This window comes from Alexandromys fortis, unplaced genomic scaffold, assembly GCF_014885135.2.
Source record: "Alexandromys fortis isolate MF-2015 unplaced genomic scaffold, M_Fortis_MF-2015_v1.1 scaffold_140, whole genome shotgun sequence".
Lineage (NCBI taxonomy): Eukaryota > Metazoa > Chordata > Mammalia > Rodentia > Cricetidae > Alexandromys > Alexandromys fortis.
The window spans coordinates 3040234-3052387 of record NW_026068048.1 but is presented as its reverse complement, the minus strand read 5'-3'; positions in this window follow the sequence as shown (position 1 = coordinate 3052387).

Below are 12154 nucleotides of genomic sequence, written 5' to 3'. Positions count from 1 at the left end.
CAGAGTCCCAGGTAAAAGCATTGTTGAGGGAGCCTGGCAGTTTGAGTTCAATTCCTAGGACCCATGTGAACCAGCTTCACATAGCTGCCCCTGGGCCCCCACATGTCCACTGTGGCACACAACGGTAATTTTATTTTTAGTGTAAAACGAGGGGCTGGACGGGTGGCTCTGTGGTTAAGGATGCTTGCTGCTCCATCAGCTGACCCCAGTTGGCTGTCAGGACTCACATTAGGTGGTCCATAACTGCCTGTAATGCCCTTCCAGGGGATCCAACACCCTCCTCTGTCCTATGGGGGCACTTTCACACACTTGGCATAGACAGATAAGTAAAAACAAACTGTCTAAAAATTTTTTTAAATATAAAAAGAGATAATTTATTCTGAGTCAAATAAGAGTGGCCACAGCCCAAGATCACAGACTCAGGCTACCCCACATGACCGCTGCCCTTTAGAACTTCAAGAGTCACGGAAGACAGCCACAAAACAACGCCTATAACCAGACACGTTGCTGGGGCCTTGAAGTTAGCAGGTGGTACTAGAAAGGGGCTAGCCTCTCCTACAGGGGCCAGACCCTGTCTTTAACATCTTAGTGTTGGGGACCTGGAAGCCAGTGGTCTTCTAGGCAACTGCAGTCCTAGGACTCGAAGACACTAGGTCAGACGCAGAGGTCGCTAACGCGTGGCTATTAAGGGGACTGGAGACAGGCTGAGACGATGCTGATTGCCCATCCCGCAGCACTCCGCCTGTCTGCAATGACAAGGTGTCTAACCAGTCAGCCCGCGCGGCCTCCAAGCCAGGTGGGTCTTCTTCAGGCAGGGCAGACTCTGCTCACATTACTTCCATCACTTTGGTGGAAATGTCTTCCAGAGGCCTCCTCAAAGAAGGCTCACTGGTAATCTTTCCAGATACTGTTTGATTTTTCGAGACACTGTTGCCCCCAAATGGCTACTCTTGATTACACTTGGTTGGTTGCTGCCTGGAAGTTAAGTTAAACAGCTGTTCTCTTTCTCGTCCCCAGACCTTCCAGTGTCCTTCCAGCTACCATCTGGAACAGAAACCCACCCCTCTCGAATCTCGTTCCTACATCGACCAACTGTGCTGTGTGTTCCCCATGTCCCCCCTAATCTTGTTCAGATGTGGGAAGCTCCTTTCAGTGTGTCTTTAATGTTTTACCTGCTACTCTATTTTCTCTTTCCTGAAATTCTGGATTTATACTCCAATATTATTTTTTCTATTCTTTTCCAGGCTTGAGTTTTAGACTCTTCTTCGTCATGTAATATTTGTAGATAATGTTTCATTTGCCAGCTTAAATTTTTTTTTTTTTGAGACAGGGTTTCCTTGTAGCTATGGAGCCTGTCCTGGAACCTGCTCTCTAGACCAGGCTGGTCTCGAACTCACAGAGTTCTGCCTGCCTCTGCCTCCTGAGTGCTGGGATTAAGGGCCTGTGCCACCACACCCCGGCAACTAACTTAAATTTTTTAAGAGTAAAATTAATGTGTGTGAGCGTGCGTGCGTGCGTGTGTGTGTGTGTGTGTGTGTGTGTGTTAATTAGCCTCCTCTCTTAGCAGTTTCAGGATGTACTCTCCTGTTTCTAGTTTCCTGGGTGATTTTATTCATGCATCAATGTGGAATTGCCTAGATTTTTCCCATCTTTTTGTCTATTAATAAGCTGGGTTATTTATTGGCTTGCTTTGTCAAGTCATCCTTACCTTCCTGGCACAAAGAGGTCCGTGAACTTCAGCTCACTAATATTTGTATCTATTGTGTTTGCGTCTATGCTTCTGAGTTCAATATTTCCCACACTGAAAACTGACAAACTGGTCAAATTTTGATTCATGGTACTTTTGATAGGGGTTAAAGGGGCCCTGGCTGTTATCCTAAGTGGCAGCTGGCAACAAAGTAAAAACCAGGCCCCGAAGCCCTGCGTACAATCGGGGCCAGGAACAAGCTGTGCTTGGAGCCTGCAACGATGAAAACAGCCTCAGCAAGCAGTCGCGCCAAGGAGTAGAATGCAAGGTGACTGGAACATGGCTGGGGCAAACTATTTCAAGCTCCCCTGTGAGCTGTTTTGGGGTGGCCTTCCCATGGCAGAGTGCCAGCTAGACTTTCATCACTTCCGTGGGAAGAGCAACCAAGCCACTAACCAGGATGGAAAGGTTCTTGGCCCGCTTGCCTGTCCACATTCTCATCCCAGGTTTTGTCAAAAACCTCTGTCCTGATTGGTTCCATTCTATACCGATTTGCATATGCATTTACCCGGGAGAGCAGGGTGTACCTGGCTCTTTATAAGAAGGTGCACAGGCTTCTCATCAGCAGAGCCCTTCCATTTGTTTATTCTCAGCTCATCCTCACTGGAGGAGGAGATGGAGGAGAAGGAAAACTGCCTTCAAGACCAGTAAGAAGCTGGAAGTAACAGCGCATGCCTTTAATCCCAGCATTTGGAAGGCAGAGGTGGGCAAATCTGGGGGTTCAAGGACAGCGAGGTCTGCACAGTGAGTTCCAGGACAGCCAGGGCTACCTAGAGAGACTTTGTCTCAAACAAAACAAAAAACCTAGCAGGAGACAACCTTCCTGTAGACTCAGGTCCCCAAGGTTTTTGCCTCAGACAGGGAACTCGCTGAGGCTCCAACTGCTCCAGCCTCCCTCCAAGCCCCGTCCTGTGGCCAACAGTTGAGGAAACCCATTCCTTCCTTAGCCTTTGAACCTCTATACTCCCCCTGCAGATGAGGCTCCATACCCACTGCCGCCCTGTGCCTGTCATTCCTGAGGCTTGCTGCACTGAGCCTTGTAACTCTCCTGGAGACCTACAAGACTGTGACATTTCTAACATGTGCCAGCAAACTCTGCCAACCTCCTGCTGCTTCCAAGGGTTCAACTTCCAGGGCTCCATTTAATTGTGGTGGGCGATCTTCCCTGCTTGAATTGCTAATTTCACGTTAATAAAGTTCCCCTTGGTTGCTCACCCTTAACTGCCTACTTCAGTCCTGGGGAGGGCAAGGCAAGAGTCGGGTCAGAGGTCAAACCGACTTGTGCGGCCGACCAGGAAGTAGCTCTCACTTTTCTTTCTGGAGAGCATTTTAATTAGACGCTCCCTTGAGAAGCCAGGCCAGAATCTTTGGTCTGTGTCTATGTGGAAACCGTGATGTAACACGAAGAGACGCTGAGTGCAAGGGTTGTGTGTGTGTGTGTTCAATTAGTAGCTCAATTACTGACTTTTTATGGAACTCCTTAGGATATTTTTTCTTGAATACATTTCAGTAATTCTTAGGAATGAGATCCATTGTGTCTAAGTTTTAAATATATTGACTTGAAGTTGATTAAAATATACTCAAATATACTTTATATTTGGTGGATAAGTACCTTCTTCCTTGACATTCATCCTTTCTCTCCTCTCCTTCCCTTTCTTCCCCACCAAAGTACCCAAAGATTTATCAGTCTTCTATATGTAATAAAAAGAATACACATGTCCTTCCAATTGTATAAAATTTGCTCATGAGTGCACCTAAGTATAGAATCTTTTTATTTCCCCCAATGAAGTGAACTTATGTATCCATTTCCTGTTTTATTTTGAAACAAAGGCTCATGAAGCCCAGACTGGCCTCCACTCAGGATCCTCTGCCTCAGCTTCCTGAGTGCTGGGATCACAGACATGTGCCACCACACCCCTTAATGTTTGTCCTCTAAGAATGCTTTTGCTTTTGTCCACTGTTAAAACCACATCACCTTTTCTGTTAGTGTTTCCTCCTTGTCTTTTCATCCTTTCTCTTTCCCACGTGTCTGTGATTTGTGACAACTAGATCCTTGCTTCTCATTTGACAGGTTTTTTTTTCTTTTAACTTTCATAAGTGGTCCATTTTCTTGTATTATCATTGTTCGTCTTTTTTCAAAGATTTATTTACTTTTATTTACGTGCGGATGTGCATGTGAGTGCAGTGCCCATAGAGGCCAGAAGAGGGCGCTGGATCCTCCTAAAGCTGGAGTTAACAAGCAGTTGTGAGCCACTTGATGTGGGTGCTTCCAGTTAAGCACAGAGCCATATTTCCAGCCCTACAGTTGTCCCTTTTTAAAACATTCTATCCCCTGTGTCTTGTTTATTTTCTCTTTATCCCGTTTTCTTTCTGTTTCTTCTTTTTCTTTTAGTGTCTTTGGATTCCACACTCTATTGTTTTACATGAGTTTCATCTTACCACCAGTCCTTGTCAGTGACCTTCACTCCCACTGAACAACACAAAGACTATAAAATGTAGCAGTCCATTATTACCATGTATATGGGCTCTGTTGTAGTTGGGGCTTCTTGGGCTTGTTTATTTTATGTTTGTATGTGTAGAGTGTTTTGCCTGCATGTATTTATGTGCACAAAGAACACGCCTGGTCCTGTAAAGATCAGAAGAGGGCTTTGGATCCCCTGGGACTTACAGATGACTGTGAGCCACCATGTGGGTGACTGAACCTGGCTCCTCTGCCAGAACTCTCCATCCATGACTCCTATTTTGTTTTGAGACCAAACACTAGGTAGCCCAGGTTGGCCCTGAGTTTACAATTCAGCCTCCTGAGTGCCAGGGTGACTGACTCCTACCTCTGGGGTCACCTCTTATGCCTGCCTTTAAGTTACTGTGACTCATGCATGGCTGGGGACCGTCTTTCTTTGTGCCCGCTGACTAGGAGCTTTGTGGAGGGAGAGGGGAGCTTTGGTCGCTTCCTGACAGGAAACTCTCTGGTGACAGGAACCACGTGACTTCAAGTATCATTCCTGAGCTACAGGACTGTGTGCTGAGAGGGTCTGTACCTTCCTCTGCCCTTTACCCAGCCTCATCCCTGCCGACAGCCCACTTCCTGCCCAGACAAGCATGTGTTGACTGCTCTAGTGCCAGACCTCAGTGTCAGTGTGCTCCAGCTGCCAGAGTACAAAATCTCGCTCTTCACAATCAAAACAAGTGACTGTTGATCTGTCCAGCATGGCCGACCTCTTGGGTTCTGTGGGCTGAGTCTGAGACCATCACCAAGGGCATGCTTTCTTCCCTGGGTTCGTAGACTCTCTTTTCTCTTTCTTTCCTTTTGGAGAGGTCACACCACATCACCCAAGCTGGCCTTGAAAGCCTTATCTTGCTGCCTCAACCTCCTCCGCTGGGAACACAGGCCAGATGCCACCACAGCTGTCCTCAGAGACTGGTGACTCTGTTCTGGCAACCTGTCCTCCTAGGCCACAGTTTGGTCTTTCAGATACCAACGACTCAGTTGTGAGTGGGCAGGGCATTTCTGAATCACCCTCGCCGGTCAGGTGCAATTCTACAGAAGGAATATAGCAGCGATTTTATTAGCAAAGAAAATTTAAAGAATTAAAAAATTTCCTGTAAACTCTGTGTATTTCTGTGAACGTGTGTGGGTTTGTGCACATGAATGCTGTTTCCTGTAGGGGTCAGCTCATCCTGCAAGCCACATCTTGGGAGTGCTGGGAACCAGACTCCCCGGTGCTCTGTAGCTCTTAAATGCTGAGCCACCTTCCCCGCTCCCGGTTCTGCCTGGAGCTGTGTCACCGGCAAAGCATCCGCACTGAGGCAACTGGCAAATTTGCTCGCTTTCCTTACTACGCAGTATTCTATGTGATAAACATATCACAATTTGCTTATTCACCCTGTCAGCAATAAGCATGTGTGCTCTCCCAAGCTTGGGGTCACTATAAACACAGCTGCTGATATAATTTTTAAAGATGTGTAGCTTTTGGTGGACATTTAGAGTCTTTGCCTGAGTGTTGTAACACGTTGAACTGCTCTGTCCCCAAAATGTCTGTGTCCTAACCATGAGCAACCGGGGCCCTAACCTTATTTGGAAAAGAGATCTCTGTAGAGGAGATTAAGTGCAGGGTCCCAAATTGCAGCTGTTTTGGATTACCCTATGGGCCTAAATCCAACGACAGGAACTAGATGGGAAGAAGCAAAGCAGACTCCATTTTGAAAAAGAACTCCATTTTAGACAGGAACTAACCAGGGGGCTGAATGCGGGACCAGCAAAGTCATAAACATTCCCTAGAAACTGTGTCTGCCCTGGTCAAAGTGACCCACCAGGTACTCAAACAACACCTGTTTACATTTGTTTGGTTTAATCGTCCTTGAAGTACCTGATTAACCACTGTTTTGCCCCTGCGGTTAGCACAGGGTCAGCAGATATCTGGAGGACATAACCAGGGGGCTGTTGCTATCCCCTTTAGATACTAATAGCCTATCGGGAACTAACAGCTGAGATTTACCTCACCTTTAGCCAATTGCAATATAGGATAAGTAATTTTGTATTTTGAGACTAACCTTATGACTGCTTTGTGGTTTTTGTCTTTATAAACCCCTTACAAAAATAGACAAATAGACGGGGTCCTCCTTCCACCATCTGCTGTGTCAGACTATGAGGCAGAGGACCTGTGTTAGCCCGTACTTAACAAAGGAAACCCTGCTTTTGCATTCAGAAGTGTGGCTCCGTGGTGGTCTTCTTGGGAGCCCTTGGATCAAGGCACAACACACGAGACCCTGTTCCCCACCCCCCGACAAGACAACAAACCAAGCAAATAAAAAAGAACAACATCTAATTACAAATGTCCCCATGAATTCAGGCACGCCTTTAGTCTCAGCACACAGGAAGCAGAGGCAGGTGGATCTCTGTGAGTTCAAGGCCAGCCTGGTCTCCGGAGTGAGTTCCAGGACAGGCTCCAAAGAGAAATCCTATCTCAAAAAAAAAAAAAAAAAAAAAAAAAAAAAAAAAAAAAAAAAAAAAAAAAAACGAAGCAAAACAAAACAAACATCTTCATGAGGATATGGACTTACCAGCTCAGCTACAACCCAGGGCACAGCTGGCCCACCCTAACACCTAACACCTACCCTCTCTAGGACCTGCTGGAGCTCATGAAAAGACTGGATTTGCGGAACAATACTCACAGGATTTCCAAGACACCAGGAGGCCACAGGATATCCCAGAGGAGTTCCGGTGAGGATCCAGCGATGACTGTGGACCAGAAACCAGAGGCTTTGAACCAGACCAGTGACTCATGGCAATGACATTTGCCGGTCAGGCTGATAGGACAATACTGTGTGACACGCGGAGACCCGAATGCCACCAGGACGGACGAAGAGGTGTTGGAGAGGCAGGAAAGGAGAAGTAAAGAGATTTTGTTCTTGTTTGGTTTCGGCTTTTTGCTTTTGTTTGTTTGCTTATTGCTTTGTTTTGTTTTCTTTTGGGGGGGTGCTGCAGGGGTGAGGGGAGGATATGGAGGGATGGGGAGGTGAGCAGAATTGGGGTACAGGTGCTTGATGTGAAACTCCCAAAGAATCAACAGAGAGGTTAAATTTAAAAAACAAAAACGAAACAAAAAGCCAATGTCCTCATGAAAGATCCTGGGGTGGGGTGGGGCACTGCACAGACCAAGACAGAAGTCAGAATGGCACAGCTACAAGCTGAGGTGTGTCTAGTGTCTGCAGAGTCCGGAAGAGACAGAACAATCAGGAATGCGGACCTCCTGACACCTACACCTACACAGACCTCCTGACCCCTACACCTACACAGACCTCCTGACACCTACACAGACCTCCTGACCCCTACACCTACACAGACCTCCTGACACCTACACAGACCTCCTGACACCTATACCTAGATAGACCTCATGACACCTACACCTACACAGACCTGCTGACAACTACACCTACACAGACCTCCTGACACCTACACCTACACAGACCTCCTGACACCTACACAGACCTGCTGACACCTACACAGACCTCCTGACACCTACACCTTCACAGACCTCCTGACACCTACACAGACCGCCTGACACCTACACCTAGATAGACCTCCTGACACCTACACCTACACACACCTGCTGGTAGTGGCTCTGGAACTCCAAGGAGGCACATTTCTGCTGTCTCAGGCCTTATATCTGTGGGCATTTGTCACAGGACCCCAGGGAAACAGACACCTTAAACATGTTAACAAAGCAAGTTGACTCTCTGTAGTCTCAGCACTTGGGTTGCTGAGGCAGGGGAATTACCATGAGTTTGAGGTCAGTCTGGACTGCACAATGAGTTAGTCCTTGACTTAAAAAACTTTAGTCATACATATTTGTGTTTGTTTTTAATGTGTACAAAACTTGAAAGAGAATTTGAACTAGGTACCATTTTTATTATCATTTTACAGGAAACTTAGGCATGAGGTTGTATAGTCTCAGGACCAACCAGGTTTCTTTCGGGCAGCCTGGCCCCAGGGCTCGGCAGTGTAAGTTTTACCTTCACCACCCTGGCCAAAGTATTGGAGGGTGTGCAAGACGGCTCAGTGGGTAAGAAGTGTCATTTGCTAGGCCTGATGACCTGAGTTTGATCCTTGGGACCCACATGATGGAAGGAGAGAACCAACTCAGGCAAGTTGTCCACTGACTTCCACGTCAGTGCTGTGGCACATGTGAATACACACACTCACATACACACACAGAGAGAGAGAGAGAGAAAGAGAGAGAGAGATAAATGAATTCATAGATAAAGAATAAATAAATAAATAAATAAATAAATAAATAAATAAATGGAAGATTTCCAAGGCAGTGATGTGGGAGTGTCATATATCAATCTGTTGATTTCATTGGTTAAGCAATAAAGAAACTGCTTGGCCCTGATAGGTTAAAACATAGGTGGGTGGAGTAAACAGAACAGAATGCTGGGAGGAAGAGGAAGTGAGCTCAGACTTGATAGCTCTCCTGTCTGGGGCAGACACCTCAGACAGAGACTCCATAGCTCCTCTCTGAGACACACGCGATGAAGCTCCGACCCAGGATGGACGTAGGCTAGAATCTTCCCGGTAAGCGCACCTTGGGGTGCTTACACACATTATTAGAAATGGGCTGGTCCAGGTGCGAGAGTTAGCCGAGAAGGGGCTAGATATAATGGGCCAAGCAGTGCTTAAATGAATACAGTTTCTGTGTTGTTATTTTGGGGCATAAGCTAGCCAGGCGGCCGGGGTGCTGGGGACGCAGCCCCGCCTCTCCTATTACAACACTGGAACATGAACAACTCTGGGGCAGATAAATTGAAGTTCCAAACCCCAGTCAACTTTTCACTTCCTAATAAGCTTCAACCCTCCCAAGACCCCATGCAGCTCAGGAAGGACATGGTGGCTGGAATCTCCTGTCTCCAGGGTTCTTGCTCTTACTTCCCAGCAGGGCCTGTTAGAGCCTTACTACCATTGCCACAGACCTGACTGTCACTATTTGTTTATTCTTCTGCCTTGACTGTGGGCCAAGGTAAGGTTACCAAGGCAACTATGCATCATGATGGCGATGGTGGTGTCAAGCCAGAGGAAGCAGGCTCCTCATGCAGCTCCTCCCAGCTTTGTTCCCCTGAAAACATGCAGGCATCACCAGTTCGCTTTTAAGATCTTTCCTGGCAAGCAGTGTGGAAAAAAACCCCAAGCTCAACTTAGCCAACCTAGGGAAATGACAAACATTCTAGAAAGGGTAAGCTCGTTCTGGCTTTGACTCCAGCAACTGGCTCCGGGCATCCTGCACAATGTCGGTGTCACGTTCAGTTGTGACCATGAAGTTCATGCTAACACTCCTTTGGAAATACAAAGCAATTGCTTCCTACAACAGTGGCTGGGCACTCGGGTGGTTACTCCAGCCTAGGAAAGCTTGTTGCTTATAGGATCCCCTTAGAGTCTCCTAAAATCTCCTACAACTGCCCATGCTCAGCAGATGAGGCCTGGAGACAGCAGCAAGAACTTTATCTGCGGCTTAATTCCTGTTTTCTTGCCTTTCTTTTTTTCAGTATTAGAGTTTGAATCTAGGGCCCCATATGTGAACGTAGGTGAGCCATACCCCCAGCCCCTTACTGGGGGATTCTAGGCAGGAGCTCTACCACTGAACCACACCCCAGCCCCTCACTGGGGAATTCTAGACAGGGGCTCTACCACTGAGCCACACCCCAGCCCCTCATTGGGGAATTCTAGGCTGGGACTCTACCACTGAGCTACAATCCCGGCCCCTCACTTGGGGGTTCTAGGCAGGGTCTCTACCACTGAGCTATACCCCAGCCCCTCACTGGGGGACTCTAAGCCAGATCTCAAATACTAAGCTATGCACCCATCCCTGCTTTTACTATTTATTCTGAAACAGGGTCTTCCTAAGTCTTCCTTGATCAGGCTGGACTTGAGTCCTCTCTGTAACTCACCCAGGCCATGTCCTTACAGCTCTCCTGCTCCAGTCTCCAGAGCAGCTGCTATTAACAAGCCTGTATCACCAGGCCCAGGTTAATTCCTAGTCTGGACAAGCAGCTGACAATGATTGTACCAGTCCAGTGGCAGAAGAGAAAGCCTGGGACGTTATTATGACTGAAAGCCTTCTGAGTAGCTCTGTGGGAGCGCTGATGCTGAACACAGCCAGAGCTTGGGACTTTCATGACCACAGACAACTCAGTGAGCTTCCATATTGCAGTCTTCTCACCTGTCCTTCGGTCACGGCTAGAGTCTGTCTCTTGTGGTCCCACCTTACTGCTTAAAACAGCCAGGGAAGGTTAGACACTACCACAGGTTCTGCCCAGAATCAAACGTCCGCTCATCGGAACATCTATGTTTTGTGCCTTCATTTGCTTTGTCATGATTTCAGCAAGAACGTGGTTGAGAAGGACCTGACAGTTTGTCCCTAGACACCTGTTCAGCACACAGAACTGCTTCATAATTCTTAGGATGTGAGCAAGAACTGAGAGTAGAACACCAAAGCGACTTGAGACTGGTGTCACGGCTGGTGTGTGCCTGTAATCCCAAACCCTCGGCGAGCTGAGGCAAGGAGGAGAACAAGCAGCTTAAGGCCAGCCCGGCTATATAATGAGACCCCCTTCTTAAAAATAAAAACAACTCGAGACTTTCCTAAGTGGTAAAGAGTGGGGTGCGGTCTGGCCAAAACCAGACACATTTGATACAGAAACCTTTCAAGTACAGAGAATGTGGGTGAGGTGTGGCAAGAAGTCAAAACTTGTACTCAGGAAAAGATTAAAAACAAAATAAAACAAATCAAAACAAAAACATAAAACCAAGACCACAGTTCGCTGGAAACAGACAAACCTTGCTGTGACTGAGGGGCCAGTAGCCACCTTAGTACAGCGTATTGTTTATCAGGAATCCACAAGCCTGCTGGGTTGAGCCCCACACTGGAGTGAAGATGAACTTGTCAGGGGACAACGTCTGCACAGGGGTCCTCATGTGGGCAATTCTAGAAAGGACACAGGCTCTGGACATTTCTTCCCCTACCCCAACTCATTTGGGACTCTGGTGGGCAGTCTCATGACCCTGTCTGTCACTCCTCTGAATGTGGGGAGGAAGACAAAATGCGGAGGGGGCGCCACTGTTTACAACCGAAACATTCCCCAAAAGGCCTAGTGCTCAAAGCCTACTTTTCAGCTTGATGTTATCAGGAAGTGGTGGGGCCTATGAGCAGCCTAAAGTCATGTCATCGAGGCAATGAAGGAGGGACCCAGGCCCCTCCTCTTCCTCTTTTATTTCACAGCTGAGTCCCAATGTGACCAGCTTCCCCACTACCTCCACCAGAAAGTGCTGGTTCATCACAGGCCCACAGCAGTACAGAAGATGGTCCCAAACCTTTCCTCTTTATACATTATCACTGGGGGTCTTTGTAACAGTAACAGAAACTGTCTTAGTTGGGGTTTCTATGGCTGTGAAAAGACACAATGACTGTCGCAGCTCTTACAAGGAAAACATTCACTGGAGCCTGCTTACAGTTCAGACACTGAATCCAGTATCGTCATGGCGGGAAGCATGGCTGCATGTAAGCAGACATGGTGCTGGAGGGGTAGCTGAGACTTCTACATCCAGACTGTCAGGCAGCAGGAAGAGAGAGTGCCAAACTCTCTGACTTGAGCATCTGAGACTTCAGAGCCCACACCCTAATAACACTCTTCCTCCAACAAATCCACACCTACTCAAACGAGACCACACCTCCTAATAGTGCCACTCTCTACGGGCCTATGGGGGTCATTTTCATTCAAACCACCATAGTGAGAGGGGCAGCATTCAACTCACAGAACTTATGTATTGGGAAAATAGAGGGGTGTCTTATCCTGCTGTGCCTCAGATTTTATTTCTATACGTATTCACTTTTTCTTTTAAAAATATTTATTAAT